Here is an 18595-nt window from a genome sequence, read left to right as displayed (position 1 = left end):
ATCAAGCTACAGTACTGGACACCATATGCCAAACAACTAGCAAGACAGGAACACAACCTCACCCATTAGCAGAGAGGCTGCCTAAAATCATAATAAGTCCACTGACACCCCAAAACACACAACCAGACGTGGAACTGCCCACCAGAAAGACAAGATCCAACCTCATACACCAGAACACAGGCACTAGTCCCATCCACAAAAAAGCCTACACAACCCACTGAACCAACTTTAACCACTGGAGACAGACACCAAAAACAACGGGAACTACGAACCTGCAGCCTGCAAAAAGTAGACACCAAACACAGTAAGATAAGCAAAATGAGAAGACAGAAAAACACACAGCAGATGAAGGAGCAAGATAAAAACCCACCAGACCTAACAAATGAAGAGGAAATAGGCAGTCTCCCTGAAAAAGAATTCAGAATAATGATAATAAAGATGATTCAAAATCTTGGATATTGAATAGACAAAATGCAAGAAACATTTAACAAGGACCTAGAAGAACTAAAGATGAAACAAGCAACTCTAGATGGGATCAGTAGCAGAATAACTGAGGCAGAATAACGGATAAGTGACCTGGAAGATAAAATAGTGGAAATAACTACTGCATAGCAGAATAAAGAAAAAAGAATGAGAAGAACTGAGGACAGTCTCAGAGACCTCTGGGACAACATTAAACACACCCACATTTGAATTATAGGGGTTGCAGAAGAAGAAGAGAAAAAGAAATGGACTGAGAAAATATTTGAAGAGATCATAGTTGAAAACTTCACTAATATGGGAAAGGAAATAGTTAATCAAGTCCAGGAAGCACAGAGAGTCCCATACAGGATAAATACAAGGAGAAATACGCCAAGACACATATTAATCAAACTGTCAAAAATTAAATACAAAGAAAACATATTAAAAGTAGCAAGGGAAAACAACAAATAACACACAAGGGAATCCCCATAAGGTTAACAGCTGATCTTTCAGCAGAAACTCTGCAAGCCAAAGGGACTGGCAGGACATATTTAAAGTGATGAAGGAGAAAAACCTGCAACCAAGATTACTCTACCCAGCAAGGATCTCATGCAGATTTGATGAAGAAATTAAAACTTTTACAGATAAGCAAAAGTTGAGAGAGTTCAGCACCACCAAACCAGCTTTACAACAAACGCTAAAGGAACTTCGCTAGGCAAGAAACACAAGAGAAGGAAAACACCTACAATAACAAAACCAAAACAATTAAGAAAATGGGAATAGGAACATACATATTGATAATTACCTTAAATGTAAATGGACTAAATGTTCCCACCAAAAGACACAGATTGGCTGAATGGATACAAAAACAAGATCCATATATATGCTGTCTACAAGAGACCCACTTCAGACCTAGAGACACATACAGACTGAAAGTAAGGGGATGGAAAAAGATATTCCATGCAAATGGAAACCAAAAGAAAGCTGGAGAAGCAATTCTCATATCACACAAAATAGACTTTAAAATAAAGACTATTAGAAGAGACAAAAAAGGACACTACATAATGATCAAGGGATCGATCCAAGAAGAAGATATAACAATTGTAAATATTTATGCACCCAACGTAGGAGCACCTCAATACATAAGGCAAATACTAACGGCCATAAAAGGGGAAATCGACAGTAACACATTCATAGCAGGAAACTTTAACACCCCACTTTCACCCATGGACAGATCATCCAAAATGAAAATAAATAAGGAAACACAAGCTTTAAATGATACATTAAAAAAGATGGCCTTAATTGATATTTATAGGACACTCCATCTAAAAAAACAGAATACACATTTTTCTCAAGTGCTCATGGAACATTCTCCAAGATAGATCATATCTTGAGTCACAAATGAAGCCTTGATAAATTTAAGAAAATTGAAATTGTATCAAGTATCTTTACTGACAACAACGCTATGAGACTAGATATCAATTACAGGAAAAGATCTGTAAAAAATACAAACACATGGAGGCTAAACAATATACTACTTAATAACGAAGTGATCACTGAAGAAATCAAAGAGGAAATCAAAAAATACCTAGAAACAAATGACAATGGAGACAGGACAACCCAAAACCTATGGGATGCAGGAAAAACAGTTCTAAAAAGGAAGTTTATAGCAATAGAATCTTACCTTAAGAAACAGGAAACATCTCGAATAAACAACCTAACCTTGCAACTAAAGCAATTAGAGAAAGAAGAACAAAAAAAGCCCCCAAAGTTAGCAGAAGGAAAGAAAGAATAAAAATCAGATCTGAAATAAATGAAAAAGAAATGAAGGAAACAATAGCAAAGATCAATAAAACTAAAAGCTGGTTCTTTGAGAAGATAAACAAAATAGATAAACCATTAGCCAGACTCATGAAGAAAAAAAGGGAGAAGACTCAAATCAATAGAAATGTAAAAGGAGAAGTAACAACTGACACTGCAGAAATGCAAAAGATCATGAGAGATTACTACAAGCAACTCTATGCCAATAAAATGGACAACCTGGAAGAAATGGACAAATTCTTAGAAATGCACACCGTGCCAAGACTGAATCAGGAAGAAATAGAAAATATGAACAGACCAATCAGAAGCACTGAAATTGAAACTGTGATTAAAAATCTTGCAACAAACAAAAGCCCAGGACCAGACGGCTTCACAGGCGAATTCTATCAAACATTTAGAGAAGAGCTAACACCTATTCTTCTCAACCTCTTCCAAAGTATAGCAGAGGGAGGAACACTCCCACACTCATTCTACGAGGCCACCATCACCCTGATACCAAAACCAGAGAAGGATGCCACAAAGAAAGAAAACTACAGGCCGATATCACTGATGAACATAGATGCAAAAATCCTCAACAAAATGCTAGTAAACAGAATCCAACAACACATTAAAAGGATCATACACCATGATCAAGTGGGGTTTATTCCAGGAATGCAAGGATTGTTCAATATACGCAAATCAATCAACATGATACATCATATTAAAAAATTGAAGTAGACAACCCATATGATCCTCTCAATAGACGCAGAGAAAGCTTTTGACAAAATTCAACACCCATTTATGATAAAAAACCCTGCAGAAAGTAGGCATAGAGGGAAATTTCCTCAACATAATAAAGGCCATATATAACAAACCCACAGCCAACATTGTCCTCAATGGTGAAAAACTGAAAGCATTTCGGCTAAGATCAGGAACAAGACAAGGTTGCCCACTCCAACCACTCTTATTCAACATAGTTCTGGAAGTTTTCACCACAGAAATCAGAGAAGAAAAGGAATTAAAAGGAATCCAAATCGGAAAAGAAGTAAAGCTGTCACTGTTTGCAGATGACATGATACATTGCATAGAGAATCCTAAAGATGCTACCAGAAAACTACTAGAGCTAATCAATGAATTTGGTAAAGTAGCAGGATACAAAATTAATGTACAGAAATCTCTGACATTCCTATACACTAATGATGAAAAATCTGAAAGTGAAATCAAGAAAACACTCCCATTTACCATTGCAACAAAAAGAATAAAATATCTAGGAATAAACCTACCTAAGGAGACAAAAGACCCGTATGCAGAAAATTATAAGACACTGATGAAAGAAATTAAAGATATACCATGTTCTTGGATTGGAAGAATCAATATTGTGAAAATGACTCTACTACCCAAAGCAATCTACAGATTAAATGCAATCCCTACCAAATACCGCTGGTATTTTTCACAGAACTAGAACAACAACAAAAAAAAAAATCACAATTTGTATGGAAACACAAAAGACCCTGAATAGCCAAAGCAATCTTGAGACTGAAAAATGGAGCTGGAGGAATCAGGCTCCCTGACTTCAGACTCTACTACAAAGCTACAGTAATCAAGACAGTATGGTACTGGCACAAGCACAGAAATATAGATCAATGGAAAAGGATAGAAAGCCCAGAGATAAACCCACGCACATATGGTCACCTTATCTTTGATAAAGGGGGCAGGAATGTGCAGTGGAGAAAGGACAGCCTCTTCAATAAGTGGTGCTGGGAAAACTGGACAGGTACATGTCAAAGTATGAGATTAGATCACTCCCTAACACCATACACAAAAATAAGCTCAAAATGGATTAAAGACCTAAATGTAAGGCCAGAAGCTATCAAGCTCTTAGAGGAAAACATAAGCAAAACACTATATGACATAAATCACAGCAAGATCCTTTTTGACCCAACTCTTAGAGAAATGGAAATGAAAACAAAAATAAACAAATGGGACCTAATGAAACTTCAAATTTTTTGCACAACAAAGAAAACCATGAACAAGACCAAAAGACAACCCTCAGAATGGGAGAAAATATTTGCAAATGAAGCAACTGACAAAGGATTAATATCCAAAATTTATAAGCAGCTCATGCAGATCAATAACAGAAAAGCAAACAACCCAATCCAAAAATGGGCAGAAGACCTAAATAGACATTTCTCCAAAGAAGATATACAGACTGCCAACAAACACATGAAAGAATGCTCAACATCATTAATCATTAGAGAAATGCAGATCAAAACTATCATGAGATATCATCTCACACCAGTCAGAATGGTCATCATCAAAAAATCTAGAAACAATAAATGTTGGAGAGGGTATGAAGAAAAGGGAACACTCTTGCACTGCTGGTGGGAATGTGAATTGGTACAGCCACTATGGAGAAACGTGTGGAGGTTCCTTAAAAAACTACAAATAGAACTACCATATGACCCAGGAATCCCACTACTGGGCATATAACCTGAGAAAACCGTAATTCTAAGAGTCGTGTACCAAAATGTTCATTGCAGCTCTATTTACAATTGCCCAGAGATGGGAACAAGATGTGGCACATATATACAATGGAATATTACTCAGCCATAAAGTAAATGAAATTGAGCTGTTTGTAGTGAGGTGGATAGGCCTAGAGTCTGTCATACAGAGTGAAGTAAGTCAGAAATAGAAAGACAAATGCCATATGCTAACACATATATATGGAATTTAAGAAAAAAAAATGTCATGAAGAACCTAGGGGTAAGACAGGAATAAAGACACAGACCTATTAGAGAATGGACTTGAGGATATGGGGAGGGGGAAGGGTAAGCTGTGACAAAGCGAGAGAGTGGCATAGATATATATACACTACCAAATAGATAGCTAGTGGGAAGCAGCCACATAGCACAGGGAGATCAGCTTGTTGGTTTGTGACCACCTATAGGGGTGGGATAGGGAGGGTGGGAGGGAAGGAGACACAGAGGCAAGAGATATGGGAACATATGTATATGTATAACTGATTCACTTTATTATAAAGCAGAAAGTAACACACCATTGTAAAGCAATTATACTCCAATAAAGATGTTAAAAAAAAAGAATTGTTTACTTTGAGAAAAACTCAGATTACTGTCATTATGGTATCCTCAAATCACCATCATGTAAAATTTTCTGAGAAAACCCGCGTATAACCGAGTTATTCTAGGACCTTGTTAACTGGAACTTTGGATGAAGATGAAGACAGATGACGGTTTATCAAATTTCACACAATCCTACGTAGCAACAAGTCATAATAAGATGAAGTGGCAGGAGCGCTAGGCAGGGAGGGGAGAGATATGTGTTCCTGTCCTTCCAGCCACTGACGAACCAGTGCACGTTCTCTCCACTCTTTTGTCTCCCTTTGCTCCCTTAGGACAATGGAGGCGGCGAGGGTCCACGTGGGAAATGCCAGTCCAGACAGCCAGTGCTGTTCATTCCAGTGTGTTCCCCAAGGGGTTCTGGCACTGCTGGGTAAGTGATTCTGACACAGCTCTCTTTTATTCCAGCTCATCATGACTCCACTTCGAGGACAGGTATGCTGTGCACATCTGCAGTCCCGGGGGCATTAGCCCTGAGCTATTGAAGAGGTATCAGCAGGCCTCAGCACTCCCCAGATGGCCTTTGCTTCCCTGTCAGAGATCCAGTTTCTCTCACCTGACCAGAATTTGCCTTTTCAGAACGTTCCATTGACTTAGAAAATACCTGACTACAAGAATGAGTTTCTGGAGAACCCCAAACCAAGCAGGGAGTGTCGCTGGTGGTTGATGTGACTTGAGAATATCATTCAAAGACGTCAGAGCAATGATTGTGTTACTATAATTGTGGGCATAGGAGACCCGAGTTTTGTTTGAGGCAGCGAGAGGGGACCTAGAAGGGGGACTCCCTCAGAGGGGAATCCTGGGAAGAGGGCCCAGCATAGAAGCACAGGTGTCCACGGAAGAAAGAAGAATTCGTGGCACAGTGAGTGGGGGTCACACAAGGGGATTTAACAAGGGGATTTACAACTTTGCCCTGGACTCTCCTTTTTGGGATGAAAACAGGAAACATGGTAAATTTATGGTTTTTCCCCAATACAGTCAGTGTATGAACACAATTTATCGATTAGATATTAACAAGTACTTCTGTACATTTAAACAATACAGACATTACCCGGCACCTACTGTGATTTTGGCTGTATTAAAAATCACACTTCACAGAGCTCACCACCACCATCAGGGCATCTCTCATGTAACGAAAATCTCCATGTGATGCTGTTCATCTGGCTCAGGGCCTGGTCTGAAATAGGCACTCAGTGCACATTTATTATTGTTATTATTATCATTATTATTTTACGAAATAGTGTTTTCTCAGTGAGCAGAGCCTGGGTTCTAATCTACAGTTCCAGTTCCTGACCCCCTTGTAAAGTAATGAACACCAATTACATCATACTTAGCTCTGTACTTGACAAATCATAGAAGAATTGTGTCAGTTTCCTAATTGCCTACTGGTTAAAACTTCAGCTAATTTAGGACAAGGTGATTCCTGGTATTTAGCTTTGTTCTCCTTATAAAACTTGAAGAGTTGTCAGCAGCCATCCCATCCCGTCCCTGGCATGTGGCAGCTTCGAGCAGACCTGACTGCATCCACAAATGTGTAATAGTTGGTGCTAACATGATGACATGGAAGGAGTGCTCCACTTTGGGTGATAAAATCACATTTTGCAACATTATTGTCATCAAAGCATTGCTCACCTGTTATCTCAGTTGATCCTCGTGAAAGCCCTATGGGGAAATCAGGGGTCAAGACCCTACTTGACTGAAAAGGAGCCTGACACCACTGGGACACCTGACCTGCTGGGGTTTCATGGCTTATATGCGGTGTGACAGCCCAAGAGGTTGGCAGGACTAACTTGCTGTTCTTCCTTTCAAACTTTTATTTTTTTATTTAAAACAAAATTTGTCTCTATTTTTTTAACTGAAGTATAGTTGATTTACAAGATTGTTAGTTTCAGGTATACAGAAAAGAAATTCAGTTAAACATATATATATATATATATATATATATAAATCTATTCTTTTTAAGATTCTTTTCCATTATAAGTTATTTCTAGATATCAAGTACAGTTTCCTATTCTATACAGTATGACCTTGTTGGTTATCTATTTTATATATAGTAGTGTTACATGTTAATCACATATTAATCCCAAACTCCTAATTTATCCCTCCCCCTTTTCCTATTTGGTAACCATAAATTTGCCTTCTATGTCTGAAAAGTCTATTTCTGTTTTGTAAGTGCAAATTTTTTTTTTTAATGACCAATATCACTATCCCTGGAGTGAGATTAAAGGAAACAAAAACTTCTTTTAAAAATGTAATGTGATATTGTAATCACAGATCAAGGAAAAATCTTAAAGGCATTCAGCTCTTGCCAATTTCCTCCATACATAAGCCTTATTTGTCTTAAAAATAAGGCTAATATTATTATTAATATTAAAACCACCCGGGCTTCCCTGGTGGCACAGTGGTTAAGAATCCTCCTGCCAATGCAGGGGACATGGGTTCGAGCCCTGGTCCAGGAAGATCCCACATGCTACGGAGCAACTAGGCCAATGCACCACAACTACAGAGCCTGCACACCACAACTACTGAAGCCCACGTGCCACAACTACTGAAGCCCGTGCACCTAGAGCCTGTGTTCTACAACAAGAGAAGCCACCACAATGAGAAGCCCATACACGGCAATGGAGACCCAATGAAGCCAAAAATAAATAAATTAATTTAAAAAAAAACCCAAAACACCCATTTTCTTGAAATCACTTCTTTGACATTTACCTGCAATGGCTTAGTCCCCAGAGTCATCCAGTGCCTGTGAAATCCAAATTGTCTGAACTGTCACAGAATGACAAGATTTCCATTTTGAAGGTGCAGGTCTGAGGGTAACTCCCATCATGTCCACTCCCACTGGCTCTTACCTCCTGGACCACAGGCCCCAAGCTGCTAGGAGGCATCAGCAGCAGCAGGACTGGATGTGTTGGATGGGCCTGAGCACAGTGTTTCCATCCACCCACACCCTCTTTGTTGTCCTCTGCATGATCACCTCATTGGTCCCCATAGAGGCCTCTGTAGCCCTTTGGATTTTCAAAACTGTTCCAGATAGAGCTGATGGATTCAGGGACAACTCAGAAAATGTGTTCTGCAAACCTGCTCTGAGCTAGGAGTGTTACCAAACCAAACTTGGGTCCAATCGCTTGAGTGCAGTAAAGCTAATCTCCTGACACCAGGTTGTGGTGAAAGAAAGTGCAGTGTTTATTGCAGGCACCAGGCAAGGAGTTCAGGCAGCTAATGCTCAAAAAGCCCAAATTCCCCAGTGGCTTTCAGGGAAAGGTTTTTAAAGACAGTGAGGGAGAGGGTTGCCGAGTACCTGATCAGCACGTGGACATTCTTCTGATTGGTTAGTGGTGAGGTAATCAGGCTAGGTAATCGGAAGTCAACATCATCAACCTTCTGGTTCCAACCGGTCTGGGGTCTACGTACTCATGGGCAGCATGCAGTTAACTTCTTCCTCCTGGTGGGAGTTTCACTATCTACAAAACAACTCAAAGGACATGGCTCAGAATATTATCTATAGCCCTTGAGGAGGAGTTAAAGGTCTTAACCTTGTTTAATAGCTAAACTGTTATTTTGTCTTGTTTGACTGTTTTCCCTTCTTTCTGCATTTTCTCACTTCTCTGATTAACTTTACTCTTTGGAACTTGTAGAAGGCTTAGGAGACTAAAGTTTTTCTATAGACAAGAGGCAGGCAGAGGTATGAAGGGGGTGTGTCTGTCCCTGCAAGGCCCCATAGGGTCCTGCTCCATTACAGGAGCAGGGCAAGCTGAGGTAATAGGACAAGCAAGTTCTGCCCTTGCTCTCATGGGTGCAGAGCCTGGGAGGGCAAGATGGTGTGCATGTGGCTAGGGAATGGCTGAATGTCATCACCAAACTGCCCATTCTGAGATACTGAACAAGCCTGGCCTGCAAGCTGACAAGCACCATTAACACTCTTAAAGTAACATATGTCTTATGAAGCACTCAGGGTCTGTGGGAGAAGGAGAACATGAATAAGAGATGGAGTGGAACGCAGGGATCCTCCACTAGCTACGGAGGTGTTAGTGGGTCTGCATTAGCAGGTAATGGGAACCTAAATGCAGCAAATGGTCTGCTTGACGAGCTAACCCTTTGGGAGTAGTGTGAGAATTTAGATCATCGATACTCAAAACAGAACACTCAAGACAGCTGGGAGTAAAGGATTCCGTTGTGTTTTAGGGGGAAGAGGTTAGGCTCACAGATGTTAACATGATGCTGGCTTCATGGACGCATGAGTAGCAGAGCTGTGCCAGGCAACCACACACTCTTCTGGAGAGTTAATTTTCTCTACAAAGGAAGACTTCAAAATTCCAGGTGTGAACAGGTATATAGAGTTTCCTTTTTAGATGTAGCGTGGTTTGGAAGGACTAGTGGGCTTTGCAACTCAGAGGAACCAGCTCATGGGGAAGTTGAAAACACAGCTCCTGACATCTGTTCCCTTTGGATCAAAGTAAACAGGTGGAATATGAAGATCCTAGTGATTCCAGCAGGGCAGGAATTTCCTCTGTGTTGGCACAAAGGGAATTGTGACAGCCTGGGACATTCAGAGGAATAAGTAGTCGTTGCAGCGTAAAGTGGCAGCATTATTCTCCAGCTGTCAGCTGTTAGCCAACTCATCGGTGAGACATTACAAAAGGATCTTCACAAGACCAGTTGGTGAGATTGAAAAAGTTATCATTTTCAATTATTCGGTGACCACATTTCCCCTACTGTTTAGCTAGAAGTTTGAAAGAAAGGTCTTAGGAAGAGGTATTTTATTACACAACAAAGGACAAAGTTGAGAGAGCTAATGCTTCAAAAATCATGACGGCAGGTGGATGCCAGATGCTGGTAGGGAACAAGCAGCCTGCTGTGGGGAGAGCGGTGGTTTGGATTCATGTGGCTGGATGCACAAATGGAAGCAGCCGTGTCATGCCAAGGGACTCTGCCAAATCAAACATCATGGTGCAACTGGAGTCCTGTAGAAGTCCCACATTTCCTTTCTAGAAACTCGCAGCTGTCTCCTAACTGTTGTTCCTCAACTTCTCACTAGTGGGCTGTGGTATGTGGAACTGTGGCTGTTCCTTTCTTTTGGGTCTGACAGTTAACTTTAGAATGTTTCAACCTGATTTCAGTTTCGCGTTACAAGGAAAAATGTAAGTTTTCAGGCAGAGAAAATGTGTGTGGTTCTGCTCTTTTCTTGCTGTAAGGAAGTTGCTTGACCTCGGTAAGATTCAGGTTTCTTCTGCGTAAAGTGAGAATATTATAAACACACTTATATTTAGGGCTGTCAGCAGGATCATAGAGAGCATTTTCAAGAAAATATTTTATGAACTCTTCAGAATTTGACAGGTGTTAGATTTTACTTCCTCAGAAATATGTTGATTGTGGAGCCTGTATCTGGACTGCATCTCCAACCCTCCTGTTCTTCTCTGGGCTCCATCCTTAGGTTACAGCAACCCTCCCCTTCAACATGAGCTAGAGCTATTTCATATGGTTCTGGCTCAGGCTCAAAAGAGACTCATGCTTGTCACAGTCACCAGGGACCTGCTGGCACTGGCAAGGCTGTCCTGCTCTGGAGAGCTCCAGGGCTGTGGCTCCATCAGGGTCTTGCCTCTTAGGAGAACAGTGAGCCCTTGGACACCTGGAGGGAGGGATCCAGCCTCTCAGCACACAACAGATACATCACATGCATTCTTGGAATAGAAGCTCTTAGGTTCTGGTTGTTCTCAAAGTAATCCGCTCCACTGAGAAATCCACTGATTCCTTCTGGTTTTAGTGTTGCTAAAGCAAAGCCTTTTACTTTCACTGAAATAATAACTAAACTATATTTCCAGTAAAACAAGAGGTCACCACTTTGGAGTCCCATCAGAAACATTGTTTCCATATAATTTGGGAAATTACTTTGGCAGTGGGAATTTAAGGGAGGTGATCTCACTAGGACTGAAATAATCCACAGACCAAAAATATAATCCACAGATAGTGTGTGTGTGTGTGTGTGTGTAAGAGAGAGATAAAATGAAAGAGAGAGAGAGAGAGAGAGAGAGAGATCTGAAGAGAACTATTCAGAAATAAGGATTCCCTAGGGAAGTATCCTTATTTCAATTTCTAGAAACTGAGATGGTTCACAAAAGTAACCGTCTTTGGAATCCAGAAACGTAGTACAAGCTTTAGACCCCAGACTGGCTTGTAGAACTAAGGTCCAGATGCCTTTAATTTGAAGTAATTGAAAAGAATATAGGTCATATGTGATATTGTGATTTATAATAAGAAATATATATATATTTGCTCTTCATTCTGGGTTTTGGCACAGAGCTCTTAAAACCGTTAGAATTTCCTAAGTGATGAGAACTATAAAGTGTCTTTTGTTATGTTAGTGAGGTGACTTTTGGACCTCATCTAAGGATGAGGACTGGTTGCCAAGGGACTCAACTTTGTGATTAGAGGGTTGGAACTTTCAGTCCCACCTCCTAACCTCCAGGGAGGGGAGAGGGGCTGGAGGTTGAATCAGTCACCAATGGCCAGTGATTTGATGGATCATGCCTCTGTAATGAAGTCTCCAAAAATACCTAAAAAGATGGTGATCGGAGAGCTTCCCAGCTGGTGAACATGTGGAGATTTGGGGAGTGTGCCAGGAGAGGACATGGAAGCTCCACCCCCTTTTCCCATACCTTGCCCTATGAATCTCTTCCATCTAGCTGTTCCTGAGTTATATCTTTTTAAAATAAGCCGGTAATCTAGTAAGTAAAATGTTTCTCTGAGTTCTGTGAGCCATTCTAGGAAAGTAAAGAGGGGGACTTTGGAACCTCCAATATTTAGCAGATCGGTCAAAAGCACAGATGACCTGTGCTTGGGACTGGAGTCTGAGGTGTGTGGGGGGGCAGTCTTATAAGACTGAGCCCTCAACCTGGGGGATCTGACACTATCTCCAGGTTATGAATTCTAATTCAGAATTAAGTTGAATTGTAGGAGACCTAGCTGGTGTTTTAGAATTGCTTGACCATGTGGGAACCCCACCCCTGATATTGGAATTGGTGCAGAATCATTTTAGCATGGCATCAGAGTAACTTGATTTCCAATGCCTGGCCATGTCATCTACTAGTGGGGTGACCTCAGTCAAATGATTTTACTTCTCTGGGCTGTTCTTCCAGCCGGGGCCAGGCTTGGCTGATATTGGCTGGGTACACACATGTGAATCAGCCAGACACTAGGCAGTGTAGGATGTCCCCTCCCGTCACAGGTCTCTTCCACACAGCCTCCCATCATTACCAGGTGAGTGGTGAGCGCAGGCTTGTTCAAGAAGTGCTGTACAGGGACCCAAGCAGATGGGTAACTAGGCTTGAGGCTGGCAAACCATCCCTCTGCCACATTCACATCACAAGGGCACTCCAGATCCAGAGATTAGGGACATAAATTTCACCTCTTAATGAGAGAAGGTGAAAAATCATATTGCAAAGGGGACATAGATATAGGCAAAGAAATAAAAGCTACTAGTTTTGCAAAAACAACTTAATGCAAAATGTAAAACAAAACAAGCCAAACCAAAACCCAAACAAGGACAAAAATTCAGGTCATAATTTATACTTGTGAGAGAGAAAACAATCAACCTTGGCCATGCTTCATGTGTCAGTGGTTCCAGATGTAGTCTGTGTCCCAGCACATTGACTGAACTCTTCCAAAATTTAGATCTTAGAGAGCTCCCTTGATGTAAGGTTTTGCTCTCGTATGTGTTCCCAGCAATGGCCTCTTGATGTCCCATTGCACATAATGGGAGTCGAAGTTGTGGAGGTGGGGTGTAGATGAAGTATAGTCAGGTTTTACCTGTGTTCAAATTCTCGTTGCTTCTTTGGCCAGTTTGGAGTCACTGTAATACCACATACTCCTCACTCCTGCTCTCAGTGAGCTTGGAGAGCAATGTGGCCCAGAGTTGATCCAAAGGATTCGAATTGGTTCCAGTACAAGCCCAATCCAGGCTCAGGCTCTCTCTTGAGGAGTGAGGATTTGAGAATCACCCCGGAGTCTCTCTTTGCTCTGGTGAACACCCCTGACCTCTCAGAGGGGCAGCTATAAACCAGCTGTGGGGTCTCACCAATTTCTTAGATCTGTATCTGCATGTTGGATGCACCGCTCCTTGGGCACAGAACAAACCGCCTGCAGAATGTTTGCAGGACCCTCTTCAGTCCATGGTTTAGTGTCTCAGCTGCCAAGAATCCTGGAAAGAACAGAAGGTAATGCCACCCCCGTGTTTGCTGGAATTACAATCATGCAAGCTGTCCGTGGGATCTGAGAAGACCCTCTACTTAAGGAAGTTCAGATCTGGGCTATGGAACTTAAGCTGGTATCCCCCATTGCTTATAGCTGAGCCATACATTTACACAAAATATTTTGATGCAAAGGAAGTGAAATAAAAGAGGCCACACTTTCCTTGTTAATTTTAATACTGAAGCAAATTCTGATTTTGTGTAAGAAGATGCTAATATGTTGAGGGGCTATTGATAGCAACATTCAAATCTGCACACTTGGCAGGGGACCACTGAATAAAATCAGAGAGATTGGTTTGTGTAAAAAATATAATTAATAGGAGAGGTCTTCCGAATGATTGTCACAAAATTGAAGTGGAACAATAATTAAAAAAAAAAAAAAGAACTGTAAAACCAGGAAGAGTATTGGAGATATCTCCTTAAACCTGTGATTATTTTAAAGAGCAGAAAGCATGGGTTGGGATGGCACTCTGTCCCCAGTGGAGACCTCAGCAGCTCGATCTAACAAAGGAAAACCTTCCCCTAAAAGCTGGGAAGCCACGTGTTACCTGGGCACCTCTCAGAGCTGGACAAGGAGCTCATTAACCCTCGTGCCAGGCCTGTGAACACAGAGGCAGAAGGCTTGGTTATCAGCTTTTCATAGACGAAGCAGTAAGATCCCAGAATCATCACACAGTAGCCCTGCAAGTGGTCCTAGTGCCTGTTGTCCAACATCAAAATCCTTTTTAGTTCCTCCAGGAGGGGCCCATAACCATGGAGGATGCGGGACAGTGGATGAAAGGCAGCTCGTGGCAGACTCTCGGGGCCTAAAAGCCAGCACTTTCGGTGCTGAGGTCCACCACAGCCTCGAAATACCACAGTGCATGCTGTGCCTTGGAAGTGGAGGCATCTGGTCTTTCTTCATAAATATCATCTTTTAAAATGTAAGACTTGAGAAGTGAAAGTTTGGATGAGATGTGGAGTATAAATGATTATATTTTTCAAGGAAAAATCTTCTGTTTTCAAAGGCCAGCTAGCTGGCTCAATACCAAACAAGCATCTGGGACTGACCCAGCCACTGAGAGGTTGCCCCTTCCCATGGCTGGGTCTTGTTTGCCCCTGCTGGGGTGTTAAGGGTGATCCCAGAATGGACCGATGAGGTGCACCAAGTGGGGATGTGGTGGACCCAGAGGAGGTGAGGGCCTCGTTAATCACGCAGGCTGCCCCCTGCGGCCTGGGCTCCGGCATCTGCCAGGCCCACAGATGCCTGGCACACACTCCCTGCTCAGGGCAAGCCATTCACCTCTGTCCATGATTTGCCCTGGTGGGCCCAGCTCCCAGTGAGGTTCTCAGGCGGTACCGAGGTAGCCTGTCCTGTTTCACACAAAGGCCAGCCTTGCGGCCTCCAGGGAGGAATGAGAAATGAGTACCAGACAGGCTGGCTTTGTCAGAAACCACCCAGAGTGCCATGCATGGGAGAACACAGGCTTGCTTGTCTGGTTTTTATCTCATAGGTCGTGGATGTCTGAGAATAGAAAGATGGTCTCTGGAGCAGGGTGGGCTGCGGGAAAAAGGATTCCTGTCACGAAGACAGGACCATCCTGCCATACCAGAGGGGGCATGTTGGACTCACATTCCCTGTGTCTTTCTGCCTCCAAAGCTGGTGGGGTTTTAGACACATACCAGACATTTTTCTACCCTCATAGATGGCAGGCTATGGACCTGCACCATCTCTGGAGTAAGAAAGAGCAAAAGGATGGGGACATCCCCAGAAATATCACTAAGTATTCATAATGATCTCTCTGTCTCTGTCTCTGTCTGTTTCAGACTCTCCCCTTCTATCTCTGAATCACATGATCTCCCTACAATTGTTAACAAACTGTTTGAAAGGAAGGATTTGACAAGCGAACATACAAAGTGTCCCCTCGGAAGTGCACAGTCTTTTTCAGTTGTTTTTTTCTTCTTTTCCCAAAATAAAAAAATAAATTAATCAGCTGTCAAAATATGGCCAGAGAGACTCTGGTGGCTTCTCTGTAAATCCCACCTTCTCCCCTTGAGCTGGGGGCAGTCGCAGGGGGAGTTCCTACCAGCAAAGGGGGCGGGAAATAAGGAGGGAAGTAAGGTCTTCTCAGGCTAAGACCAGGAGGGAGTGGCCCTCCCTGGGGAGGTTGTCCATCAGCAAAGTGAGCATCTGAGAGGCAGCCAGGTGTGGGGGGCTCCCCAGCAGAGATGGGCAGCTTCTGCAGTACCGAAATCACAGGTTCAGGGTTTCTTGAACTCTTCGTGAGGAAAGGAGCTACAAAGAGGCTGTCAGAGCATCCATCCCATCCAGAGCTACTCACTTGTTTACTCATTCACTCACCCTGCACACGTTTCCACTTGAGACCAACCCCACATCCTGGGATATAATCAAGAACGGTTCCCTCATGCTCTGAAGGCTGCAAGAGTCGTTCCCTGTTGGTCTCCTGGCCTTCAACCCCCCCCTCCCCAGCCCTCCAGTGTGACCCTCATCCCTGTAAGGTCACAGTGGAACAATGCTCAGGGGAAGGCTAAAATGTGCCTGGGGTTCAGTAGCACACTTGCCCTCTCTTTAGAGCTAATCCAGTCTTTTTTTTGCTTTCCTGCCTGTGGCTCTGCCCCAGCGGTCACACTGACTCCCACTGGCTCTGAGTCCCGTGAATGCTGATGCACTAATGTCTCTTCCCTCAAAGGGAGGCAGGCTGGGAACTAGCTGGGAGGAGGCCCAGAGATGTGCCTGGGAACAGTCAGGAGGAGACCCTGCTCTGACTGCTTAGCTGAGCTGAGACCCAGTCCTGTGTCCCTGGAGGGCGATGTCTAAGATAATGGTGTTGGCATCTTCACTACCAGGCTGATCTTGGCCAACACACGAGTTGTTCCCAGAGCTGCGTTAATTGGGATTAGATGGAAGAGAGAGGCCCCATGGAAGAGCTGCCTGAATAGAGAAAGGGCTCCTAAGTTCAAAGTCCCAGTCCTGCTATTTTGAGAACACAAATGGACAAATTGGTGGTGCTTGCAGCCTGTTCCAGCTGGATCGATGGCTGTATTTTTGTAAAATGGGGTGGCTGTGTTCATCACCCCACCACTAAGTGCTGTCAATTTTTACTGGGGGAAAGAGGCCACATGAAGACAAGATCATCTATTTTTATTAAATTGTTGGGGACTGTTTAGCATATTCATGAGGTTATCCAATCTAAAATGTATTTCATTTCCTTAGCACGGCAAACGATTCTCTTTTCTTTTGACGGTTGAGGAATTTAATATTGAAGGGATTTCACTTGGCAGTTTGCATCTGTGAAAATTCAGCTCGGGGTTGAGGTGCTTAAAAGGGAGAAAAAGACGAGGTTGTTCAACTCCTCAAATGAAAAAAGAAATTTTGCTGAATCTTAAGAGTTTATATGTAGCACAGAGAATGTGAATCAAAGCCCCCACTCCCCTTCGGAGCCTGAGATGCGCCCCCCCTTCGCCTTACGGTAAGCATGAGCACATGTGCATTTCTGCAGTTTTAGCAGGGAGGACGCATTTAGCAGATGAACTGGCTGATTCCTTTGTGTTCAGCGGCAGCTGACAATATTCAGTGAGGTTGTAACTAATGTCTTTGAGGACTAACTGGAGACGCAGCAGAGTCGGGCTGGGGCTGTGTGTGAAGGAGAGGCACACACCTGCTCCCCTGAGCTTCCAAGCGCTAATGCAAACTCATGGCTTCCTTGTACCCACCAGTCAAGCAGGAGATGCACTAATGTCTCCAAAAGGCTGGGAGGTGGCATTAGCACTCCAAAGCTGCTCTTTGGACTAATGAGGAATGGCATCTGATGTACACAGGGGAATGAATTCCCTCAACAGACGGACAGAAAAAAAAATTCCTTTAAATATTTTAAATGTTGGCAGAGTTTAGGAGATGTTAGAGAAAAAGGAACAATGGCAAAGTAAAGAGAGATGGGGCACTTGCCTAATTGTAGGAAGCCTTCAGAATAGACTTGGGACCAGCATTTTGGGTTTCACGTGGCTAGCAGGACCCATGTGACTTATAACTGTTTGAATCATTCTGCCATTTACCCCATTCAAGCAGATTAGAATTTCTACCTTTCTTCCATATTGAATGAGGATTTTTTTACTTGAAATATTGAACACAACTGCTAAGCTTTCCTACTTCTGACAATGACTATAAAACCAGAAATATATTCTGATAATTCCTTGAATTAAAAAAAAAATAGTTATTGTCAATGAATGGCATAGTCCCTAGTTCTGCGTCGGTAAAGAAATTATCCCTGATTCTGATTCTGTCCTTGAACTATTTCAGTTAATTAAAAGAATGTAGAGGAAGCCCATCTCTCTGGCTTGGTGCTGTTAATTACAAAGGTATTCAAGATGCCAGTGCAAATGGCATTCTGCTAGTACTTAATTAAAATAAATACAAAAATTTAAATGAACTGAACAGCTTTTGGCACTGGTCTGTGGTTACAGAACCGAATTTTATGTGTGGATATAAGGCAAGCAGAGGAATAAATCTTGACTCTGCTTTTAATGGACTGGCATCTGGCCAGAAGCAGGGGATGCAGCCTGCTGTGACATCCCCCAAGTCTGTAGTGATTTCCCTAGTCCCTCCTCCTCACCCCCAGTCCCCTGTACTCTCCCGACAATGGTAGCTTTGGGGAAACCACTCCAGATTTTAGGGGAGGAGGGAGAGTTTGTTTCTTGAATCCATCCTTCCTCAGTTCAAAATGTGAAGAACAACATGTATTTATTTCCCACCTTTCATCAGAAGCTCTGAGATGTTTTTCAGGAAGGAACTCATTAATTTTCCCAGTCCTCTGCAACACAGCCAGTTGGAAAGGAAGCCTGCTCCAGGCTGATTGAGTAGGAAATGGAAGAGGTACATGGAATAAGTTGCATTCTTGTGGGTGCTGCCCCGCCCCCTCCAATTCCACACCTACAGTAACGTGGCTAGGGGCT

The sequence above is a fragment of the Phocoena phocoena genome, chromosome 3 (assembly GCF_963924675.1).
Source record: "Phocoena phocoena chromosome 3, mPhoPho1.1, whole genome shotgun sequence".
Classification (NCBI taxonomy): domain Eukaryota; kingdom Metazoa; phylum Chordata; class Mammalia; order Artiodactyla; family Phocoenidae; genus Phocoena; species Phocoena phocoena.
Note: the sequence above shows the minus strand (reverse complement) of the source record.